This window comes from Pseudopodoces humilis, chromosome 5 (genome assembly GCF_049639895.1).
Source record: "Pseudopodoces humilis isolate 2021_Gansu_Grassland_sample_001 chromosome 5, ASM4963989v1, whole genome shotgun sequence".
Classification (NCBI taxonomy): Eukaryota; Metazoa; Chordata; class Aves; order Passeriformes; family Paridae; genus Pseudopodoces; species Pseudopodoces humilis.
Window position 1 is genome coordinate 61,776,740 of NC_142204.1, and position 26,735 is coordinate 61,803,474.

A 26,735-nucleotide genomic window follows, 5' to 3' on the forward strand; every position below is an offset into this window, starting at 1 on the left:
TGTGTATGTATAAAGGCATGGATTCCATCCTGTTATTGACAGAAACTGCATGAAAAACTGCTGGAGCAAAAATGATACATGAGATGATATCTCTCCAGCTCTGGAACTGGAGAATAAATGGTATACAATATATGGAATGCATCACAGACCACTGAAAAGCTAAAACCTTGATCAAGCAAGCACAAAGTCAAATTCCAACTTATCTGAATTTTAACTAATGTAAATATGATTCTTCACACTCACTTTAACAAACTTTTTTCAAGTGTTCAAGCAAGAGGCATATTTTTATCACGACTTTAAATATTATTCCACATTACAGAAGCTCCCTAGATATTCTGACTCCTAGTTAGGCTACTAAAACAATTAGCTGTTGTCATACATTATTAGCAATCATCATACATGATTTATTTAAATAATATCTTTAATAAAAAAATTAAAAATATGCATGTATCCATAAGTTATATAATAAACTTTATCTAGTTTCCACTCATCTAGTTGCACATTCATCCAGGTCATGACATACTCAGATATTTGATTACAGCTATAGTATGGGCTGTTGTGGAAGAAAGATTGGAATTGGAATTTTAATCCTCTTGACCTGCTGCAAGCTACACTGATGTACAGTTTTTATCTGTTTAATGTGACTGGTTAAGGAAGACACCCTCCTAAATTGTGCTTAAAACACTCTGTGTCAATCACACATCAATAAATATAACTGAAAAATGGAAGTTTTCTCAAAATGACTGAAAAAACCCTGAACATACAAAATTTTGTCAGACTGTAACCTGATTCTGATATTCATCCATGAAAAACTGGCTTCCACTTCTCATGAGTGGGAAACAAAGTAGAAATTTAAGGAGATAAAAGAAATGTGAAGACAGCAAGCTTTGATGTTAGGAACTTATTTAGTTTTATTTAGGATTCATTGCAATTCCCACTCTCTCAAAAAAGTTTTGTGATTCTTAGTCTTCCAAAAGATCACTCAAAACTCATTATTTATTTAGTACCATTCATCTCCCAGGTGCTTTAATGACTTGAACATCACAAATGAGTGGCAGAAAACACATACAGTATTATCTACTTCAGAACCTACCAGCATAGATCTTTTTCTTACCCTGCAGTTATATTGTTTTCCTGTGTCTATTTTAAATATAATTAAGGTACAAAATAAATCTCAATGAATTCCCTTTTTTAATCCAATGCCTTCCAAATAAGAAATGCATGTAGCTAAGATAAATTATGTTGAGAAAAAAGAAATCAGAATCTCACAAATATTGTAATTTGAAAAGAGCACTTTATACATTTTTTATCCAGACACCAGCTGAATACTCCAATACCTCATAGGAGGTGGGGGGATGTTGCAACTTTATTGTTGCAATGGTTCTTTGCTGTCAATGCTTCCTTCCATTAAAGAATGAAGAAAAAAAAATATTAACTTTAGAATAGTTTTACTGGTGCTTCTTCAATTTCCTTTTATGTATAGTTTAATTGTGAGGAAGATCTGCTCAAAATGAAAATGTCAAATGAGTTTTAAATGACATAAGGCAATCCAGTGATGAAATTTCTCATGTTATATAGATTTCATAGCAATAGACTGTGTTTGCATTTTTTCCTAGATTTTATTTCTAAATTCATAATTATTGTGCTTCAAAAACTACATATACAGATTTTCTTAAAAGAAATATGGCCTATAAAGCTGTTTAAATGATAGAATGGTTAAAGTCTGTTTAGATTAAGTCAGGAAACCCTTCCAGGCATATGGGGGTACAAATGAGCTTGTACAGATACCTGTGAGCAGAGGACAGTTCTGGAAAGACTGAAATATTCCTTGTCATTCCAGACAGATATTCACTGTTGTGCTTAAATGGCGATGCAGCATGATGCATGGACAGAAAAAGGTATGTAATATTATCCAAGACATGTCTGGAGAGACCAAGAAGTCTCTCCCATCTGTCATTAAAATTCCCTGCAAAATTCTAGTCAGATTTATTAAAAGAAAACACCCCAAATTTCAGGTCATTCAGAATGCTTCTGAAACAATTGGTATAAGTCTTTTTCTCTTTAAAATGAAAGTTTAGGATTTCCTTAATTCTGTTTTACATCCCTCATCTTTTCCTCTAAAATTGTCTTTCTGCAGCTCAGACTCAAAGGGACACCAGTGTCCCATGCACTGAAATAAAAAGTGGTTCCCTGGCAACAACACCGACACAAAAGTTCTCATGATTTTCTCTCTCACTCCTGTGTCTTAGTGGATTGAATAATCTGAATAGCACAGAAAAGCAATATGAATCTGATGTTAATGGACTCTAATAGCTAGAGACAGCAGGAAAGCAAGCACAGGTATTTTTGCTATTTATAAACTACTTCATCAGCTGACTCAGATTCACCAGCATTTGGAATAATTCATATTATATTCAGTGAGTCATTTAATGAGATACTTCAGTGTGTCAGGCTATGTGCAAAATATCCTTACACTTCATTTTTACCAGCACTTTGATCTGATAGTTATAATATGCTGGAGATTAAGAGAAGCATGGGTTATACCTTCAATGTGTGATGGGGAAAAAAACAGCACTTAACTAACAGACCACAGAATGGAGTGGCCATTACAATGCTCTGAAGAAGGCTTGAATCAGTTTGTCACTGTTTAACCCTCAGCTAAATTCTCCCCAGATCTGTTACCATCCCAGAATTACAGAATGAGTTAGGGTGGAAAGGACTTCTGATATAATTGAGTCCAACCTATGACTGAACACCACCGTATCAACTAGACCATGGCAGAGTTTCAACAATTTTGAGTTTCTCTTGCCACTTCAGCTCACCCTACAATACTCATTCATTGGCAAATGGATTTTCCCCATGGCTATGAATGTTGCAGAAAATAAAAGGGAAATAAAATGAGAAAAGCAAACTGTAATTGTTTGGAAGGAGTCATTATCAGTCTGCTTTTGTCAGGTAGCATTCATACAGCATTTACATTTACAGATTAGTGTCACTATTTATAAGATGGCTTTTCCTATACAGTTATATATCTATATATCTATGCCTATATCTATACATATCTTTGATGTAAGTATAGGTGAGGATCTTTTCTTCCCCATATTATTGCAGGGATACGTACCAGCCTGGGGATGCAAACAGTGGATGTGGTATTGTCTGCACAGCTACTTTCACACCAATCTGTTTTTCATCATCCTTTTTTGAGCACATCCAACTAAAGAAAAAAATAATACTACAGTTTGTGTAGAGGAAACTCTCCCATACTCCAGCCATGACTAACAAAGTTCACTCCAGACTGTGGCTAGATGCTGAATAAAACAAAGATCATAAGTTTACCAGCTAAGGAAACTGGAAATATTGGTCTACAATAAAGCAGAAAACAGAGCACTTCCAAACCTTCCATAGTTTCATTCTACAATTGTGATCTAGAGGCATTTGATACACAGCCAAATACTTGTCTGAGATTTTATGTGATAAGCGATGTGTAATTTACAAAATTCTTTGCTGGTTCTTCTGGGACTGAGAGAACATCTAACTGTCGTTAGTATTCACTGGATGCCAAGACCAAATGTATAAATATTACATTACTCAAACATGAATATAAATGAAAAATGAAGTATGTGAAACTAGAGCATGAAGTGAACATAGAAACAATTGGCAATGCCAGAAGCAGGGAAAAAAAAAAGATTCAGCTGCTGCAATTGAAAGTTCATTGTTAACATTAGCAGAGAATGAGACTGAATTTTGTCACTTCAGTCTATTTCACTGTATGGAACTGGGCAATTGATAACAAATCCTGAACCCACATGTCCACCTTTAGTGTATAATCTTCCACGGTATGAAGTGGAGATCAGTATTACAGGCCAGCTGATTAAGTACAAGTGCCCTCTGCAGCTTTGGAGTCAGTAAGATGCCTGGGGCACTCACACAGGACTGGAAGACTTGAAACAGGACTCCTGGGAGACTTGTGCCCTTCTAGAACAGGAGCTGAAGGTCCAGTGAGATATACCACATCTGTATATGCATTTGGACATTTCAGTTTGGATCAGCAGTGCACATGTGATGCAACCCCCCATAGTTCCTCTTTCCCATGCATCACTGTGCATGTGGAACCATCTCAGAGCCCACTGTACCCTTTCCTGATGGAATTAACACAGAAAATGTCCTCTGCCCCCTAAGTGCATTCCACCTGCAAGACCAGGATAGAGCCTAACCTGCAGGATGTACTCAGTGACAACTGGGACCAGACCATGTGAACAGTTCTCCTTGCAGAGCTGCTCCCATATTGCCATACTAGCTTCCAGTGCAAAGATGACATTTTCCCAAATGATACTAAAGGACTTTGTTTTAAGCAGCTGAAATCCCCTGGCCTGACATTGCAAAGAGTGGTTCAGTCCAGCCTGAAGCTGACATACAGTGGCTGATTGCTGAATCCCTCTCCAGGCTCCCCATGGCTAATTAACTGGATCTCGTTAACAAGATATCTTTGGGATATTGACATCCTAGACACAATTGTCTGAGCATGACACCATTTGTGTCAGTATCACAACATCTTTTGGGGACTATAGTTTCGTTACTTACAGACCCATCTTCTGTTGGCAATGGTTGAAAGGGTGTGGGTTATCTTGGATATCTGGTAGGCAATCAGAGCCCTTTGATGCTCTTGTCCCCATCCAATATCCTTCAAAAACTCTACATGAAACATCAAAAGAAAACCTAAAAGCCAAGCACTACTGAAATCCTCAGTTAATAGAGGACAAATTGCAATTAATATTAATATAATTGCAAAAGAGGCACAGGGGCAGGTTACTGCCTGTGAAAACCAAATTTCTGTTATCTGTAGACAGATGTTACTTTCTGCTGTGAATTTCCTTTCAGCTTTAAATAGGAATTTTAATTCATAGCACTAATCAAAAGCTGCTCCAATCTTTTAAAAAATGTAAACAAACAACACTTATTCTCTATGTGAATACTAAGATGAGTCTTGGAAAATAAACATATAAAAATTAGCATTTTTGGTCAAAAGTACAGATGGGAAAGATTTATTTTGTTCTTAAAGCTGGATTGCAGGGACACTTACGATAATAATTTCCCCAAACCATTTCCTCAGTCTGTGCTTCACACAGACTTTTACTTTTGACTTCCTAATAGAGGACTTTACTGCTGCTTCTTTTTGAAAAACATTTTATAACCCAAAGGATTTTGTTGTCAGAAATTAACCCTGAGAGCTAAATGAAATCCTTTCTTTTTAAATTTAATCTGGCTATTTTACTAATACTGCTCACAACATCCTAAATAACCTCTCTTCCCTGCTGACATTTACACATTTTAAATATTTGAGAGTGTGTTTTGCAATCACTTTTTCACTGTAGTTATATAAATCATTTAATCTTTCATTATTCTGGTCTCTCTGTGCTTGATAAAAAATTAAATTGAATAAATACATAAATACTCTGAATAATCCTAAATATACTTTATCCATATTATTTACAGCTTACTCCTTTATCTTTGTTTTTTTCCCGTATAATACTATAAACCTTACGTGGAATGCAAACTGCTTTCAATGCACTTTAAACATTTAACTCACCTTGACACCTCTTAGATTTTTGCCACAAGTACTTTCAATCATCTTATATAATATTCAACCTAAAGCAACTGGATTCAAAAGTTACATAAAACTCCAAAAATTATATCATTAATTTAGGTAATGCTGAAATAATTGATAACAAAACTGCTTTATACCGGAGATGTGACTCCCAAAACAGCTTGTTTTTATAGGCTCCTGGAATAATGAAAAACTCTGAAGATATGAAATTAAACGAGAAAATGTATGAGCCTCATTAATTATTTTCTGTAGACAATAAAAAGTTTCTCCTAACCATTTGTGGAAAGAGGTTTTTTTACTCACTATACTAATATTCCATACACATGTGAAGTAAAATAAACAAGGGAACGTGATTTTAAATATGTGTCTTTCTTTTCATTTTACAGTTTCTCAAATTCACTCATTCCTGTTGCTTGAGCTTTGTCTCTGGGTAACTAGTTTGTGGATAGTTCAAGGATATTAAAATTCTGAGCTGTGTGTGACAGACTGATAATGACTCCTTCCAAGTCATTTGACTAGAACAGAGAAGTCACATGTTTTTGGTTATCACAGGAATAATAATATAAAAATCTTAAATGGAGAACAATCATGAAGCAGCATGTTTATGGGAACACTGCAACAAATACTCACTGTGATTATTGATGCATCTGCTTAGATTCAAATTAGTTATAATAGAACCAGTAAAATGAGAGTAGAAGCAAGTACTGTACTAGAGTGAAGGGGTATTTCAATTACCAAAGTAATGAACACTGAAAGAGATGTCATATTATTTACTGCATTTTCATTTCCTAACACCACTCATCTTAAAACCACAGACTAAATAATATGCATTAAGATAATTTTTGAGAACCAATACTGAAATCATAATTTAAACTGGTAATGGAACACAAATCAGGATCTTTAGATTTTGGCTTTTCCAGCTTCATCAACTGACCTGGAGGAGTACATCCTAACTTTACATCTGGATAACATGGTGATTTATAAGTGACCTTAAGATGAGAAAACGAAGGCTTATAATATGCAACCCCCAAACTTCTAAATCAATCTCATAAGTAATTTTCATTTTTAACTACCTTCTTAGCCCTATGTTTGCCTACTGGCAATAAGATGCTTCTAGTTCGGTATTTTTCACATTATTTTATGTAGACTGCATTCAGTTATATTTCTCAAAATGGTAAGCTACCTCATGGTTACAAAATTTACATTTATAATGTCATGGTATGTTCAACAAATATATATCCCATGATTTGATCTTTAGATGTTCAATCCAGTCCTTGTTGGAAGGTGCATCTTAAGCATAGGGTAACACAAAAGCCTGTAAGTATTTGGTTTGGAATTAATATTGTAAACATATATAGAAAAAAAAAATTAATTACCTCAGGATGACTTTCAATTTCTTTTTTTATAGAAGGTGTTGGCTAAATGATGTGTGACAACTTTATCCCAGTAAAAAGACAGTAAGAGATACAATTTGGGAAATGTTATTATACTGGTGATGCAACTACACCTTACAAGTCAAACATTTTGAACATTAATCACCTGAGTGAGACTGTGAGTCTCCTGAGGACCAAATCTCACTTGCCCACTGAGTGATTCAGTCATCCTCACCATCACAAATTAATTTTCTTTGCTGACTTATAAAATACATTATTTAATAAAAAGGCTTTTTAATTAGCCAGGACTTCAACCACTTTATTGAAACTGGTGATAATGAAATTATGAAAGGCAATACCCAATTTTTCTAGCTTTAGATGTTGTACTCTATTCTTTCTAACTATCCAAAACATCAGAGATGCCTCTATGCTCTCCTTAGAACACACATGGGAAGATCACCTTGATTTCCCAATCTTTTCCTTAATTCTGAAATGACTGAGGACTAATCAGGATTTTTGTCACAGTAATTTTATTGAAAGTGTGAAAAAATATCCCTCACAGCCTCCTCAACTAACATGACTGCCTTGGCAAAAGCCTCAGAGTGGACATATTTATACTAGCAAAGAACGCCTCTTGTTGGGATAGTTTATCTTATTCATGGAAGCAGTGGGAGTTCTGTCCTTACAAAACCTCTCTTGCTAACATAAGGCACATTTTCTCAAGAATGTTTTACTGATGTGAATATATCAGCAAATATGTCTTAGTGTAAGTCTTTAATTCAATTAGCAATTAATACTATAGCAACTAATACTATATTAATACTAAAAGCCTTAATGCTTTTACTGGATAAATTAATATTAACTTATATAATAATTATGATTAATGGTAGGAAAATTTTACCTCATATTCATAGTTTTAATAGCATTCCTGAAATTTCCAAAGGTACTGTATGTTTCCCAGAATTGTCTTGAGATTCAGTATTTTTTATCTTGTCTTTTTTAGAAGATGATTTTTCTAATATTGCAAGTTTCACTAGACCTTTTAGAAACCTTCTAGATTATGTCCATATGTCTGTTTTTTTGTGACTGCCTTATTTGTCTTTCATCCTAGTGATGTCATTTTAGCTTAAAAACATTACATTGCTTGGGGGGAAAATAGAAGTATGTTTTCCTAGTAAGGTAATTTTGATTTACATGGTATCTAAATGGACACCCTTGTATATCAGAAGACAAAGTGATCAGACGTAGTTCCCTTTTCACACAAGTTTCAAATCTCATTTTATTGCTGTGCTTCATGACCAATATCATCTCAGCCTCATGGATATTGAGATTATGTCTATTTTTCTGAATTTACTGCTATCTTAGTTCAATGCAATTGCAATCCTTGCTTTCCAATTATAGGTGAAATATACTCAGTTTCAGTTATTTACTCAGAGTCCATGTGGGACTGTTCAGGAATGTCTCTGTTGTATAAAAATACATCTGAAACACAGATCTTAAAAAAAACCTCGTAGGTTTTCTAGAGGAAAAAGTATCATTAAAAAAAGTATCATATGCCACAAAAGGACCAGAAGAGATCAAAAATGCAGAGTCTAGAAATTACAAAAAAATATAACTGCAAGATATATAAATATCTGTCTTATTAGAAACTATGAAATAATCAATGTCTTGATGAACACTGGAATATTTGGTGAAGATGATGATGATGAGCATTGGATTTGATTGCATTTATTAAGAAATGATTTCCATGAAAGCAAAAACATTAACTGTTGCGAAATAAATTCTTTGGTAATTTAAGTTGCTTATGGTTCTTCACAAGGCACCACTGAAACTCTTTACCCCAAGTAATGCTGGGGAAGCTTAAAAGTTTGAAATAGGTACTGGGCACCAGCAAACATCATCCCAGAGGAACTAAAAAAAAAGACGAGAAAGCTCCTTCAAGATCAACTTCTATTTGCTGTCATGCAAAGAAGAACAATAACATATCTAGGAAATATCCACAAGTCAGTGAAGGCAGTCAGGAAAAAGAATGCATTAGTGAAGGACATAACTCTAGCTAAGAGAGAAAGGACATATGCTGTGCTTGATCTGACTTGCAAATGCAATGTATCAGGGGAAAATTTCTGGCATAAAGAAAAATTATTAATAAATAATGGTAGCTGGTACCCAAGCCCCACTAGAGGAACAAGGAGGTCCTAATGGAGAGTGTGAAGCTTCCCGGCTGCCTCTAAGGGCAGGGAGTTTTTCCTCAGCTTTTTTGAAGGGAATGACTGGAAGTCTTGCTGCAAGACCCCATTCCTCTGAGCAGCAGGCCTGGGTGAAGAGGCTACAGGGACCAGAGCACCATTAACTTGATTTTTGGGACCAGAGAACGATTAACTTGATTTTCCTCTGCACCACATAACATGAGGCTCTTCTAAACCAATTCTAGTGAACTAAAGCACAGATGCTTTCTGTGCATTTTTTTTCTCTGACAAAAAAATATTACTTTTTGCTGTGATAAGAATTGTCCAGATTTCACTTTTTTACCCCTTATATTAAATACTTCCAGTCATTCTGCATAAAATTGTGGTACCTCAATTTTAGTTTCCTCCAGGCTAACACCTTAAATATACTAAAGTATATTTAATTTTAATACCACCTCACTCCCTCTAATTTAATCTGTAAATACTCATTTCTATCAGACTTTCCACTTTCAGCTTAATTCCTCTTCTTTCCTGTGATGTTCTGTGATGTTGTCCCAGGTTACACATGCCAAACCCATCCAAGTGCTATTAAGGAGAGTGTTAAAGTAGTGAAGCTGGTGGAGAAACAACAGTGAACACTGACTGAAGGAGCCTTAGTGAAGTGACACATTGATAGCTTACACCTTGGATCCAGAATTTGAAGCATTTCAGTGCCAAAAAACAAGTGGGAAAAAAATAACATGAAAGAATAGTATCAGACTATATGCAATGGTGCTAGGAACACTTAGTATTTAGAAATAGTTTACTTAGACTGGACTAATTACAAGTCAGAATGCAGTGTGGGAAAATCGGGGGAAATATAATCATTACCTCTTTTAGGAGGGTCAAACCCAGAAAGAAGAAAAAAATGATTTTGAAAGTCCGTGGTGGATGCAAATAGGAACAGTGGAGTAAACCTGTGCACGATAAAATGTCCAGCCAAGTACCAGGAAGCATTTTCTCCCCATTAGGATGTCAGATCACAGAGCTGTCTCCCAAGGGAGGTGGTGCAAGGAGCTTCACTGTATGAGTCATTTAAAATTAGACTGAAACAAAGCACCTGCATATACCTCAGGCAGCATAGCTTCTTTGGCAGGCAGACAACCTCAATGACCTGACAAGACTTAACCAGCTCTCCTTTCTGTCATTCCATTTAATTTTAGTCTGCTCATATTAAGCCAAATGAGAAAAAATAGCATTCTGTGTAGCACTTATGTATTCGTTTCCTCAAGTGACTCATTGCAAATGAAAAATACATAAATTGTGATAAATATTCAGACATCTGATAGGTAAATCTAATGACTAGCTGTGGTTTGTGTTATTATTTAGGAAGTTATTTTAAAACATTCCCCCTCTCCCCCCTACCAAAATGACAAATTTTCCTCGCCAGAAGGTGAGCCAGCCAGGGGTAATCAAATACATAGACAAGATTTAGTTATACCTGGGATGATTATGGTTAGAGCCTTTATTTTTGGACTCCTACTGCTGGAAATATCTACCTTTTCAGACACTTCTTAAGAATGCCAAAGCAAAAATGATAGCAGAGGAAAGGAAGACAGTACTGATAAGAAAACATTCATGTCTGAGCAGCAAGACATTCCAAATCTGCTCCCTTGAGTTTTTCAGCAAGCGTTTCAGAGGACTGAATACCTCATTTGCTTTTTTTCTTTTCCCAATTCCAGCTGCCATAGGTTAACAGAGAAAGGAGAAGATTTAGCCTTCAGCTTTGGGGGAATTAACAGGAAAAAAAAAACAGAGAAGAAAATGATTAATTGATTCTTAATTCTGAAGTTCTGATATTGAAATTCACCTCACTCTCCTCTTTAATGTTATTTACAGTTATTTTCCATTCTTGACAAGGAATTAACCTATCTGCAGTTATACACTGCAGAGTGTGTGGGAGAAAGCAGAATGGCAAAGAAAAGTTCAGTGTTCTCAAAACAGGGATAACAAGTAGCTTCCACTGCAAAAATCCAGTACCTGACTTCCTGGACTGGCAGTGAGGATATTAAAGTTATATATCAAATTTTATGCTTGAAGAAAAGCAAATAAAATATCAATATTAAGGAAAGATGGAAAAATATCCAAGTATAAGGTGGCGAATTATTCTGATCTCAAAACTATACAGGGATTTAAAACACTCTTTGAAGTAGGAAAATGGGAACCTGATCTCTCTTCAGTTTGAGTTTTACAAACTCTTGCACAGGAAGTGACTAAATCAACATGGGTTCAGTCAGCTTAGCAGAACGAGAATGATGTGGAACACAAAGATTCTACCAAGGGGTGATGTAAGAGTAAAATGAAAAATTAACTAGTACTTAAACATAATTATTGATGCCATTTCACACATTGTAGTCTGTCCTGTTTAGCCTCCAGAAACTATTATGGAAAAGTGCAATACTTACAGGTCATGTTTAACATCTTCCAGTCTTACATGGGAACTATGCTGGATATCAGTCACACTCAAGGACATATCAAAAATGAAAAGACCATTGATTAGCAAGGAATCATATAAAGGAAATCCAGTACTGGCATAAAAGTGAAGGATGTTGGCTTGTAAGGAACAAAATCCAGAAATTAATTTTCTATGTAGATGAGGAGTGATGTTCTAGAGCAATATTTTCATATGAAATTAGAATAAGATATTCTAAGATTGTGAGATAGAGCTTGATAAATTTACAACAGCAGAAGTCTGGAATCCCTTCTTAGGAAGAACAGAATGAAGCAGAATGAGGGAGGAGGTTCTTGTATCCAAAGCATGGGAGTAGAAGCACACTGTGTGTGTCAAGAATGGCCAAACTGAGAGCTTTAAACTGGTAGTTACAGGAGAGCTGGAGATTCCTCAAAAAGTATGTGAGCAAGCTGAGGATGGAACAGGCAAGGTAAGAACCAGGGGAGATGGGAAGAGAAGTCACACAGAAATCAACAAAACCAATGATGAAGTGGAATCACTTTAAGCATAGGTTCATAAAGAGGAAGGTGCCCATGAAACAGTCCTGAGACTGTTTTGGTGAATGAACATGTCTGGGTGCCTCTCTGAAATGCTTGACAATAATGGATATGGCATGGGCAAACCAACAGGAGGAATCAGAAATTCACATGCAGTTACAGTCATTGACCTAACAGAGACATGATGCAATAGCAACTAAATTTCTGTATTGGCTGGATACAGACTCTTTTGGAAAGACAGGCTGGGAAGGCAAGGTGACTGTTTTGTGAGACTGCAGCTGGAATGCCTGGAGCTCCACCTGGGGATAATATTCTGGTGCATTGGTTATTTTTCCCCAGTTTTGCTGAACTTCTTGAGTTTATTCTCAGCCTGATTCTCCAGCCTGTTCAGGTCCATTTGAATGGTAACACAACTGTGTCTGTGTCAGCCATCAGTTTTGTGTCATCTACAAATTTGCAGAGAGTACACTGTTCCATTTTATGCATCATTAATGATGTTTGAGGAAGAGCATTGCCCCCAGGATCAATCCCTGGCATTACACCACCAGTGTCTTACCTCCAACCTGACTTTGCACCATCGATCTCAACCCCCTGGACCTGGCTGTTCAGCCAGTTTTCAATCCATCATACTGCTCTCTTGCACACATTTTACCAGCTTTTCCATGAGAGTGTTGCTGGGAACAGTGTCAAAAGTCTTGTTAAAGCCCAGGTAGGAAACATTTGCTGCTCCCTCTTCATTCACAAAGATGGTCACTAGATGACCTGAAGAGGTGCCTTCCAGCCTAAGCAATTCTGTGAGTCTGTGATCTTGAGGGTGACCATTTGTGAGTGCCAGACAAGAAGAGCAGACAGACTGTGGCAATCTGTGTGTCAGATCTCAGCCACCGTAGTGCCAAAGTGGTTGGCACTGAGCAATATCAGATTTACTGATATGACTAAAGCTGGAACCTGACCCCCACCTGCCAGGCTTCTTTTGTAATCCTAGCGAATGTGAGAACTGACTTCCTCTGAATTGATGCTCATCAGGACTATTGATGGAAATGGTAGCTCATCTCTGCATCTGTACCAAACAGATTGAAACACTGATGTGTTTTCTTGTCCTCTGTTTGATCATCAGCCCTTGAACACAGTCCCTGTTCTGCTAAGGGCCTCTTCTGGGATCTTAAACAGGTCTTCTGCTGTATAGGAGTGTTCACCTCATGTACTTAACTCCTTCAGCAAGCACTCTGTAATTTAGTGCACCCAAAGTTAAGCACTGAAATTCTCAATACATAAAATGAAGAGAATTGAATGCCCCTAGGGGATTATTAGGAGCACTAAAGTTAAAGTTGCATAAATACATAAAAAACCCTCTCAGACACATGCAATTTTTCCTGGTGAATTCCTGACTCATTCATACAATGCAAATGTAAAGAATGAAATGAAAGAAGGATATTCAATATTTATTTTTATCTGAACGCTGTGTGTCTTCATAATGTGTATCATCCAAACTTTTGTGGTTGATAAAGGAGAGGTGCTGTGAAGAATTATTTTCAATACCTAATCAAAAATACAAAGAAGGCATAGCTGGTTTGTTTTACCTTCTTCCTCCTTGATGACTTATTTGGAATGTCATTTCTGAAACTAAATGCTATCTCACAAACCAATGTATTTCTGAGCATCTTTGAAATGAGGAATGGAAAGAATGAGATAAAGCGGCAAAGGAAAGCAATTATTTTGTAAATTGCAGGTCAGCTGCATGAAGACTACTATAAAATATATCACTATGTTTTGCCCAACCCTTTTTTTTACAAATAAAAATTATGCTTATAGATGAAAAGTTATGGCAGTGCTGAAAACAGTGCCTGTCATTCAAGCAGCAAAACAACCCCCTTCCCTCCTCTCCCTGTCTCTGCCCTAGTTTTTTTTACACACTAACAGCATTTTGATGGGACAATGCATTTCTATGGGGAAAAAACCTGTCTCAAAAAATTTACTGTCTATGTTATGCATGTTTTTTCCCAAATTTTGCTTATCAAATTGGATTGCCACACTCCAAAAAAGGGTTTCTTAAGTTCATATTAGCTGTTTCACCATTTGAAGACACATGCAAAAATTAGGCTCTGTATAAGCCATGTACCATTAAAATAAACACTCCGAACACACTATATACATACAATGAGGAGAAATGATGAAATTTTCAAAAGTCAGAATGATTTTCCTTAGGAAAAGACATTGTCTTTTAATCTTTTGCTTGGAATGCTTTTTTTTTTCCCTCCATGTGACTTTCACTGACAAAAGCAGTAGTAACCAAAGGTGAAAAATAGTTTAGGATGCAGGAAATTACTCGTAACAGCTAAAACTAAAAAAGCATACAGAATTTAGGTAAAGACTGCTCAAAGTCCAGAAGGTCACAGATGCAGGCTCTGCTCCAACTGATTCAACCTAAGCCCCAACATAGAAGATAATACCAAATTTTCACCTCACAGCCTCTAAAAATATTTTTCTCTTGCATGCATTAAAGGTGAGGCAAGAGGGTTATTGTGTCATGGTCAGCTCAGCCTTCTCATAAAGCACCTTCTGCTGACTGTGCCCCTGTTATTGGTTTCTACTCACCCTTCCAGTACAACCCCAGTAGGAAAAGGCAAAAGCACCACCCCTCCTTTGGGTGGCAAACCAAACTTTTTGCTTTACCCTAATCAACCAAGCATACTTGCCTTTGTCTCAAGGTTATTCCTTTAGCTAGAACAATCCACTCTAGCACTGATGGTAACCCCTTACTGTGGGGGTTGCAGTAAGTGAGGTACTAAAGGCTGGGAACTGGTACTGCAAAGGCACTGCCAGGTGAGATTATGAAGGGAAATTGTTAAAAAGGGCTATAGGGGCAGATCCTTCATTTCTATCACTTCTTTCCTTTCTCTTTCCAGCTAATTTCTGCCACTGAGCATATAATCATGTGCATCTTCATACCATCTGTCTTCTTTCTTATTTTTTACAGCTGAGTCAGTCAGAGCTTTAATTTCAATTTTCATCAATCGAGAGATTTTTATCCTGTCTCAGACAGAGAGGTAGAGGTGTTCCAAAGATAATAACAGTTTCAGTAGGCTGTAGATTTTATTTCTATTTCTTTTAGCTGTGGATTCTTTACCCTCAGCAATATCCAAATATTGCTGGGAACAATTTGACAACAAAATGTGTGCTAGGGATAACCAACCCAAGTACCTGCAACCAAAATCTCCACAGGGAGGTGAGACAGAATTTGCCTCAAAGGACTCTCAATTATGAAGTTACAACAGCCAGCGGCTTTTGGTTAAGTCTAACTCATAAAGAAAAATTTATGTCTGACATATCCCAAGTGCCAGCTTGGTGAGGAGGATGCTCTTTCCTTTGTCACACTCAGTCTATCCATAAAAAATGAAGTGCTCCTCAAAACAGTGATAGTGCAGGATCTGCTCCAGAGCCTGTACGCTCTGTCACAGAGCCTTAACAGGCCTGGCACCTACTGGGCAAGGGAAGAGGAAAGACTTGCACATTCCTCCTTTGTCTCTGTGCAAAAGCCTTTCAAAGCCTAGAAATCACAGAAGACTGTTAATAGGCTATTTTGTGACAGCATGCAGCCTATCCTACCTACTGTAGCAGAAAACAGGAAACCAACTTGCTTTGGATAATTCTGAACCACATAGAATATAATTCTCATCAACAAAATGTGTTAAAAATGATGACAATAATATTGTTTATGCCAGAATCTGTGCTTTAAGGTTTTTCAGCTGTGAATTAACTTTCCTAGTGAAGCTTTAAGAGATTAAATCATTCATCTACTCTCATTTTAACAAGTGGTTATTAAACTAATATAACGTATTTCTTATTAAATTGAGCAAGAAAGCAGCTGTGAGCTACACCAGTTCCAGATCTTCTCAGTGGTGGGATCTTCCATCTCCTCAGAGTGGGAGAACACTGCACTTTGAGCTGCAAGAGCCACTCAATCCTCACTGTATTTACCTACCTTTTAAACACTTTGCCACTTTTGATTAATTTACCAGCAGCCTTTTATTTATCACAGCACCCATCTCTATCCCACTTGCATAACTCCTTACTCAATTCAGCATTTGCTTTATCTTTTCTATTCTTGTTAGCTCCTGCTCTCACAAAATCTCTTTGTACCTCCTGCTGCTCCTGATGTGCCCTCAGGAAGAATTATTTATAGCCACACTATGATGTCACCAACTTCAGGCAGATGAAGTTGGAAGGGACTTGCAGAGATAATTTTGTCCAGCCCCATTGCTTAAGGAGGGTCACTCAGAGCAGGGTGCCCATGGCCAGATGACTTTTGAATATCTCCAAAGATGGAGACTCTACAACCTCCATGGGCAACCTGTGCCAGCACTTGGACACTTTCACAGTAAAAAGTGTTTTTATGATATTCAGATGTAATGTGTTTCTGTTTGTGCCTATTCCCTCTTCATCACTTTCTCACTTCTTTCATCTCTAATGTTCCAATGTACAGCTGTGACAGCAGTCAAAGCGCTGGCACAGGGACATTCACTGCTGGGCATTCAGCTGTTTTCCCTACTGACTGATTTCATCTACTGTCCTTCATATATATACATATATTCATAAATTAACAAAATAAAAGGCTTTCTCTATTTTTTTTTGCCTCTTCAGTACCTAGGCAATGGTTCACAGTCTATGCCTGGGGTTCTCTAACACCACATAAACACAAATAGCAACAATTCTTTAATCTAAAGCTCCTAAAACCTTATTAGAAAAGAGCATTCATACGCACAAAACATGAAGGAAGAACAACAGTATCATTTCCCCACAATCAACTTCAATGTCTGTGGACGACCCCACAAATGTGTCTACCCATGGACAGTAAAAGTATTTGATTCCCAGTCACCAATTTGAAAGCTCAGTATTCTTATCAGACACATCGTTATGCAATTCAGAAGGCCTTAAAAGTTTTTTTTTTAATTGTAGATTTTTTTCTCCCATAGTCCTGAATTCATTGATAGAGTATGTAACATAATTTGGTGGTGAACTTAGATCAAAGCAAGATTTTTGTTTTTGCATTCCTCTGATCTTCAGCAGTTTTGAGGATCCTCTAAACTACTTCAAATATCAACCTGCCATGGCTATCTTGTGTCCGGTCTCTTCCTGGTGATGGCTGAAGCAGATTAGACTTACTCTTAACTGAGTCTGGAAATACAAATCTCTGAAGAGCCACTCATTTTGCAGACTGAGGCACCTCTCCTGTACTTTCAGTGCTGGTGAACTTTCCTTATGCAGGAGTAGTTTTCTACTGCATCAGTAGTATCTTTTAAATCTTATTCTATATTCTTGGCTATTTTTTTTCCCTATGCACAAAATAAAATAACTGTAAATATAGGTCACCACCTGTGCTTTATATTTAATTTTCTAGCAACATTTTTGACCTTGATTTCTGATTGCTTCTCCACTTTTTATTTGGAAATACAAGGGGAACCTTCCATTGGCCAAAACCCCCTGTAGTTCTATTTCTGTTTTAATTTACACAGGGTAAAACATAGAGACATTATTTTTTGAGAAAAGTATAAAGCAAATATACAGATTTCCCTACACTTGAAAGGTTTTGTTCATTTGTTTTTAATATCTTCAGGGTTTTTTGTTTTGTTTTGTTTTTAATCAGAAACTCCTTGCTTTGAAACACAAACATTTCTTTTAGTAATTGTGGTTTTTTGGTCTTTTATCTTGCTTTAATTAGCTCACTTGGGAAGCAATGTAACTCTATTGCAGAAAAAGCTGTATCAGTAGCTGAATCCTTCTTTTCAATTAACCATACAAATCCAGGCCTTCTTCCCACACTCATACTGAATTATTTTGCACTTGGCACAACCTACTTCTCTCAAAGTCCTTCATTATTTTAAGGCCATCCTGACAGGATGCTTCCTGTCTTATTTTCTGCCAGCAGGCAGAAAGATGCACACTTTTTTTCACCTGTCTGGAGTCCACCATAGCAACCATGGCCTGGGTTGCATGCAGGACTGCAATGTCTCACAATAAATACCATGCTATTGAAACAGAGTAATCAAAGTGAGATTTTAAAAAACCCCACACAATTCCTTACAAGGCCATAACATGGAATTTGTTTGTGTCTTGCTGCAAAGCAATTTCTACTGAAAGAATAGAAATACATAAACTGCAATCCTTGCTAGTATAGAGAAGCCTTATACTGATTTTATAGAACATTGTGCAAACAAGGGAATATTTCAAGGATCAGTTCTGCTCCCAGAAAACTCACTACAGATGTGTCAGGAAGGCAGAAGCATGGACAGGCAAACAAGGAGAAACAGAGATTTTTTTTCCAGGATACACAGGGCAGAATTAGGAAGGCCAAAGAAAACATGGAGTTGAGATTTCTGAAGCACATCAACAGCAACAAGAGAGGTTTCTACAGCCACAGCAGCAACTAAGGAAGACTGGGGAGAACGTGGGACAGTGTGACCAAGGGATGGAGAGTGTAGGAAAGGACAACCAATAGCTGGGAAGTGTGAAGGACTCAATATCTGCTCAAAGGACTCAAAGTCTGCTGCTTGCTCCCAGGACATTCAGGTCTTCGCTTAGGACCAAAGGATGGCAGAGACAGGCACTACCATGGTACAGAAGGATCAAATTAGGTACTAATTGGGTCAGCTAATGTGAAAGATATGTGTGAGTTCATAGGACTGGATAGGATGCACCTGAAAATGCCAGGAAACTGGCTTGTGGCTGCTCTAGGACCATTCTCTATCTTGTTTGAAAAGTTGTGATCAGGAGAGCAAAGACTAAAGACACTTATTAGTCTTCAAAAAAGGCAAGAAGGATTATGGGAACATACTCAGAAAAAGTAATAAGCTTTTGATTCATAGAAAGATGTTAATAGAAAAGTATTGTGGAAGCTTCAGTCTACCTTGAGTTTAGAAAATATAATGGCTTCAATATTTTTTGAAAATTCTGAGATTGGGAGAAACAGAAAGGGGATTTTCTCCATTTGTTTTCAAAAGAACCTCCCCAACACCTTTTGGACTGCAATTTATGGCATTTAGCAAAATACTATTTAATACAGAAAGGTGATATGAAGCTTAATATTGAGGAATATAAAATATGAATGTGTAGTATCCAAGAGGACATAAAATCTAGAGCAGCTTCACAAAAATATAACATGACCAATATGTGTAAACTGGATATAACAAATATTGTGTCTTTCCAGTAATGTACTGAAAAATGGAGATCTCTGTAACTGAGCAATGTAGATAAACATTTCTGCAGAGCATATCATAATGATTTGAAATTTAAATGTTAAATTATTTTACATCTTTTGTAATACCTATAGGTTCCCGTGGCTTATCAAGTCAGTTTGATGCTTTTTTTCTAACACTGTGAGCACTTAAACTAAAGCTACACAATATGCACTTCAGGCAAAGTTTGCTTAGAAACGTAACTGAAATGCAAACATGAACTGGTTGTGACCTGTTTTATAAAAAAACCCCACAATCAAAACCTAATGTGTCACACAGACAGCATTAATATATACTATACTGAAGCATACAATACAGCCTTTAATTAATCCTTCTACTAGTGCAGGAATATTTTTGCTAATAACTACTTTAAAATTTCTAAGAGATGAAACTTGTATCTACACCTCTGGAGGTTATTTTAGCTTTTAAATCACATCAGTATGAGAATTTTTTTTCTCAATATTAAATTGAAATGTTCATCTTTTCCAGCTTCATCACATTAGCCCTGGTTACTTATTTGCCCAACTTTGAATTATCTTTATTCATCCATTGGGTTCACACTTTTTAAATTCTCTGAGCTTCTCAGTCATTACTCAACAAAGTCCTATCTGATGAGTTCTCTAAATTTATTCCCTGCAGCTTGTCTGGTAATTTGCATTACTTTTTCCTGGACACTTCAGTTTGTTAATACTTTTCTGGTAGTAACTGCACAGAATTCTAAAGATCAGGGCTGAGGTCTAGGGCTGAGCTGATACTCAACCCAGCTTGGGAAAAGTCATGAAGGCAAAATTTCTTTCTAGATTTCCCTGCAACTGAGATCCTCTTGGTGCTGATCTAGGTTTGATACAAAATAAAGTATGTTGACAGCTGTTTCAGTGATCAGTCAGGGTTTCTGGAGCCCTCAGACCCATAAAATTTGTGCTCTGTTGTACCTGGTCCTGCTCGACATTCTGGGAACACGCATGAGCAAAGTGCGTTGTCTGGTTGGTGAGCATACATCCTTCTGATTTTCTTGGGAAAATCACCAGCCAATAACAACAGAAGCAACTCTGAGATGAGAATAAGTTTCTGCTTGTAGCAGCCACAGAATCTCAACAAATCCCAAATCAGATGAACTGAATTTGCATGCAGCCTCTGTTGAACCACACAGCCCCAGCCAGCAGAACTATGGGTTCTACCAAACCCCATGTGACAGTGGCTTAGTCTGGGACCTTGTGCCTGACACATGTGATTGAAAGGAGCACTGGAAATTGACTCAGGAGGAGCAGCAGCCAGCACCCTGGTCTACACAGAAAGTGCCCTGGCCTCCTAGAAGCCTCCACCTTGGCAGCACAGCTGTCAGCCAGGGAGCTCAGTTGAGATGCTGACTGCACCACAGCTCAGTCAAGTGAATCACTCTCACAGCCTCACAGACAGATCAAGTGTATCCATGGCTATCTGCTGGGCAGGGGATGGAGCTGACAGATGCTCCTGGAGACAGAGACAATTCCAATGACTGATGGTTTTCTTTCAGTTGAACCCCGTTAGAAGCCGTGGGGAAGCCACAGAGTGATCTCTTGGATTTCTCTGGAAGTATAGGATGAAGGAACCATCAGATCTTTGGATAAGAATGTCTCTTTAAAGGCTGGATGGCTCCACTCTCCCAATTTCATGCATAAAACCATAGTCCTTAAGCTTAAGCTTTTGTTTCCTGGATGCCTGTGGGAGTGGGCTTGACCTATACTGACACATGTGGCCCCCAGGTGACATATTTTAATGATATATTATGCTGCACATCTGGATGTTATCTTCTTTTATCGGTTGCATTCTTGCAGTAGATCAAAACTGACCATATATTAAATTTTTATGAAATAACAGTATTTGCCTACTGGCATGATCTGCAGCCTCAGGTATCTGTAAACTTAGCTGTAAAAGCAGTGCCACCAGTGCTGTGGAGGATGATGACCTGACGTGGACCCACACAGGACAGGACCTTATAACCATAAAGTTTGTTGCTAACCACACACCAGGAATAACAATAATCAAAATAATGAGCATTTATGCAGCCTCAGAACAGACACAAAGTATACATTCTGCAACACTACTCCCACCTTTCAGGGTTTAAAAAGGCACTGTAGAAATGATGAAAGTCACCCTTTACAATGCAATAGTGTAATGTTTAAAAGCAACTGTTTTTCAAAGAAGAAATAGTATGTATTCAATTTGATTCTTTCCTTATCACTTCCCTGGGAAAATTACAAAATAATTAAATAAAGTTTAAAAAAAGAAGTAAATGTGATGTTTTACGACTTAAAAAGAATTAAAAAATATAGCCAGGAATCCTCATACATGTTAATATATTTGCTGCCATTACATTTTTGAGCTTCTGACCATTTATGTTCTTTGAATTTCATATTTATTGATGAAATCCAACTCCTGCCTCTCCCCCAAGAGTAAGAGAGGAAGCACAACAAAAACCCATAAAATCTTACTAATAAAGAACAGGTGAAAGAGCCCAATCAGATCAAGAAGTCACCGCCTGTATCAAAGATTTCTTCTCCTATTTGTTGACCTAAATGTCACAATACCCAGTTACACAGTCCCTGAATATGGGGCTGAAATGTTGACATCACATTAATATGAGATCTACCTCTCATGAAAGAGGTGAGAGGCACTTTCAACAGGAATATGATTTTTACTATCAAGTATCTCTTTTCATTTTTCTGTGCCCTTGGAAACACCTTCTGCCGTTAAAAGACACGGCTTTTGAAGGACTACTATTTTTATCCCTATGCATCTATCCTCATGAATCCTTTGTTTTCAATTTTAAATCAGAATATTTCATTAACTACTGTACTTAGGTCTTAGGAGGGTAGCATTTTATTATCTTTATGCTGATTAATTTCCTTTGTATCCATCTGCTGTGGAGTGCTCAGGATGTCCTGCACACAAGGGAATACTGCATACAGTAAGTGGGTGGAATTTTTGAATACCTTACAATTTTTTCGAGGAAGAATGGAATCAAAATTACTGGAATCATACACCAGCTCTTTATAAAACATTTTCACCACAAAGCAGTAATTAAAATCTCCATTGCCTACACAGAACAGTCCTTAACTAATTTTTAAAATTTACAGATATTAAAATGAAATGTTAATTGAAAGTGCATTAGTTGAACAGAAGGGTTTCGATCATTTAGGCTAAATTTGGCTTGAGAGAAGAAATGAAAGCCTATGTAAAACTTAAGGTGTTCTTAAGGAGACAGTATGGGGTCTGTCTCCAGGTGAATGGAATCAGAGCACCTCCCAGTGCTGCTTATGTGCCAGACTGGGAGAGTCACAGGCAAGACACCAGCTGTGACCCACATTCTCTTCCCCAGCAGAGCTCATTATAATGCTGACCCCTCAAAACTGTGCCTGCAACAACTGGAAATTTTGTCCTTGAACAATCAAGTAATACAAAACACTAAGGTTTCACCCATGGGATGTATCCAACCTGTTTTTTAAAGACTGAATAATTGCAGATTTGTGGAATTTTAGGGAAATCCCATCTAACTCTTACCCTTCTGCCAAATAATACTCCATTGAAAAAAAACAGGGGTGAAATTCTGTTTTCCTTTAAGCCAACTGGAAATTTACCATGGAATTCAGTGGGGCTAAAGGAAGTCCATGATCATGTAAGTGGTTAAATAACTTCAATGTTCTTGGAATTTTCCCCAGTGAATGACTTTGAGACAATTCCAAACAATCAAACAAATAATAAAATTTTGACAAAGTTAATGGCACAATAACTAAAATCATTGTGTTTCATGGAATAAATTCAAGGACTATTATATTAAAACAAATAAGATATCTTTTACAAAACAACTATTATGGAGATTTTCTGAAGAAAACAAAAATTTGACAGAAAAAAAATTCTACCTAGCACATTATTGGTAAGTGTACTGGTCAAATTAGTTTATATTCTTATTTTTGCCACATCTAACAGTTATGAACAGGCTTTTTCATGTTTTCACTCATTATAGACCTCTACATTGCTAAAATACCTCTTGCTTTAATGTATTTTAAATACATTTCTATCCTTATAGGCTGCCAACAATCATGTTTCTTTTTCTTACAGTATTTATACACTGAACATCTCTTTTTATTTCTGATACTGCCAATACATATGTCACTTTTAAGAGACAATTCTACCCATAGAATGCATTGCACTTAAACTCTTACATTTTTAACACTTCACAATGATGTCTTGATATAACCTTCGATCATGTGCCTTAACATATCTGGGTTTTGGAAATATTGAAGCTGTTACTCATATACAATATACATATGCAATATACAGTTCAAGTACATTTTAATTCTACTGATATGCTCCACTGGCTATGAATTTTGCTGATCTAATAAGGAGATGGGAGCAACATTTGATATCAGTGATCCATGAGGTCTCCATGCAAGTTTTGACGTGTTGGGGAGATGACAATGTGCTGAGCCAAACCTCCTACCAGAGAAGTTGTAAAAGACTGTACACATACACAGACACACAATTTGTCTGTTCATCACAGATTTTGCTATTCTGCATATTATAGATTGACACATTGTGTCAATTCAAGGACCATCTTTGATCTTCATCCCAGAAACAAGGAAAGGAATGTGGGAATGTGGAAAATTACTTTGCTGGGGCACATCTTCTGCATGGCAATAGCTTTCATTCCACACAGGAACACCTCCCGCTCTGGTTATAGAACCACAGTTATGTCATCTAAATAAGTGTGTTGGATAATAAAGTTATCATTTTGAACCAATTCAGAATTCCTTTAATCACTACAGTAAATTGATATTCTACTAAAAAGCAAACAAAGTGAAACCTTTAGGATTTGGTTGTACTATTATACAAAAACCTTGAAATAAATGTTTGATGTGCTTCAGGCAAACAGCCCCTGCCTCAAATAGCAACGTGCCGGTGTATAATATGTTTTAACTTGATATAAATGTGCATAATAAAATTTGTAATTTTATTACAAATTCAAAACTCAATGACAATGTCACTGAAGTTAACATGACTTTGACTGTTAATCTGAGTGAGAGTGGAACTGCCTCTTGTATTCCTCCTCTTGTTCTGCGCTGAATAGTGTTACTTAGATTGACAGGGAACTTAGCCACAGGTTAGCTCAAAAACACAGCAACTGTTTATGTAACATTATGTATGCTTAGAATAATTATATCTATAAAGACAGCTTTAATACCAGCAATTGCTCAAAAAGACATAAGTATAAAAGGTCAAAATAATAATGCATTTAGTCCTACTGAAATTAAATATTTTCACATTTGCAAAACTGCTAAAAGAAGAGATTTGTAGAGTTTTTATCATGAACATACTGTTGCTTTTCTACAGCACTTTGGAATACGACAGTCATTCACAGTTGTCACAAAAGCAGCAGACAAAGGCAGGTGTATCCAAAGCCTAAAGTAAGTAAGGAGGTCACAGAGTACCCTATTTTTAATTCTAAAGAATTTATAACTTAAAAATCTATTTTAAAACTAAAAAGAAAAGAAAAAAAGTGTGCTTCAAAGAAAAAAAAGAACTATACAACTCTACCTTTCTGAGAATATATCTTGCTTTCACTTTTAGATTATATGCTGTCCTGGTTGTAATCACAACTATTATTTACTGCAATAGAACAAAACATTTCTGATGGTTCTTACTGGTTTTGTCATTACTATGAGAAAATATCCCCCTCCCAACAATACCAGGTACTACAATGAACAATACAAACACTCAGTGTCAGGTAAGTCTGCACTTGACCTCCTTCTCCTCTGGCTTACCTGGTTGTTCCTGATTCTCTTTGGAATTCACACACTAGAAGGTAAATTGACTGAAACAAACCTCCTAGTCAAAAACTGATGAAAAACAACACACATACACAGTCTGAATTTTTCTCACAACTGAATGAGAAATCCCTTCTTTAAGACATTTTTCTGGTAGAGATGAACTGGTTCACAGTGGTTGTACTTAGATAATCAGCATAGACTGACTCAGCTACACTACATAGAAACTTAGCTAAATACAGAATGATTTTCTCTAAAACAAAAAAAAAAGGAAAGAATAAAGAAATCTTCAAACCAATCTATTAACACTGAGAACTATTAAAAAGAAGGTTGATTTGTTTCATAAATCTAATAACCAGTGTTGATAAGGAGCATAAAATTAATCTCCCAGAGTATGTATGCTCAAATAAGTTGCTTGATCTATGCAAGAATTCAAAAATCATCTCCTCAGGAGGGAAACTGAAAATTTCTTTGCTCTGGTTAGTGTAATTTTAACCAGTAAACTTAATCACTGAAGTCCTAATGTGCTCAGGAAAACTTGTGACAGGATGTTTAGCAAAATTCTTCCCCAGAGAAGTCTCTTCAGTCAAGAATTAACCATGAAATTGGAGGTGGAACTTTGTATGGTCATGTTCAAAGGACTTTGTATGGGAACAGGAGAAACAGCATCTGTAAAATATTTACATTTTCTCACGGGTTACCTATTTTTTGCCATAAGGCATAGGCAGATAATTGTTTTTTTGTCAGAATGTGAATCTGGTAACCACAAAACAAAGGACTCAAGGATTTAGGCAGAATTGGTATGCCGAGTATAGTTAATTGTATGTTTAGTTTCTAATTTCTTGGCTTCAGTGAACTTGTCACCTGTGATAAGCAAATGACGTGACACACATTGCACTGTCATGACTTTGGACCTCTCTTCAGCTGGGTCCTCAGCTGGTTTGAGGAGTTATGCAGACTTCCTTAACCAATATTTCACCTTGCTGTCCCCTCAGCTCTGGTAACTGGTATTAAAAGACACATCTCGGTATCCCTAGAGGGACAGAAGAGCACTGTGAATTAATTTACTGTAGCAGTTCAATCTCTACAAACTTGCTGCAAACTAATGAAATTACATGGTCAAGCAATGACAGACTTGTGCTCCATTTAAGCTCCTCTAATGTTACTTTCAAACACCTAAGGTAACAAAAAGACACTTCAAGAAAGGCTTGTTATTAAATTAACCTGTGATAAAAGTAAAATTCTGGTGTTGTATTAACATTTAGGTAACTTGTATCATTACGTGTCAGACAGTGGCTGAAAAAAGTAGAAACCTGAAAGATGACATACTTTCCTTTATTTGACCTTCTTTGATGGAAATCTTTGTCACAAGTTCTGTATTGATATAACTCTTAATGAAAATTTATTTACTGGACAAAGGGTACTTGGTGCTGATTAGGTGGGAAAGAATTACCTTCTTTGCCGCTATTTATAACACAGCTAATGATTTTTTTGGGGTGAACAGCTTCTTATTTATCTTCAGATGCTTTTCTTGGCAGGGACAAAGT

General features: G+C 36.7%; 1 protein-coding gene across 12 annotated transcripts in view; it reads right to left on the reverse strand.

Annotated features, from left to right (window-relative positions):
* The window catches only part of MAGI2 (membrane associated guanylate kinase, WW and PDZ domain containing 2), a 708,943-nt gene that overhangs the window by 263,496 nt on the left and 418,712 nt on the right, over positions 1–26,735 (reverse strand). The window lies entirely within an intron of this gene.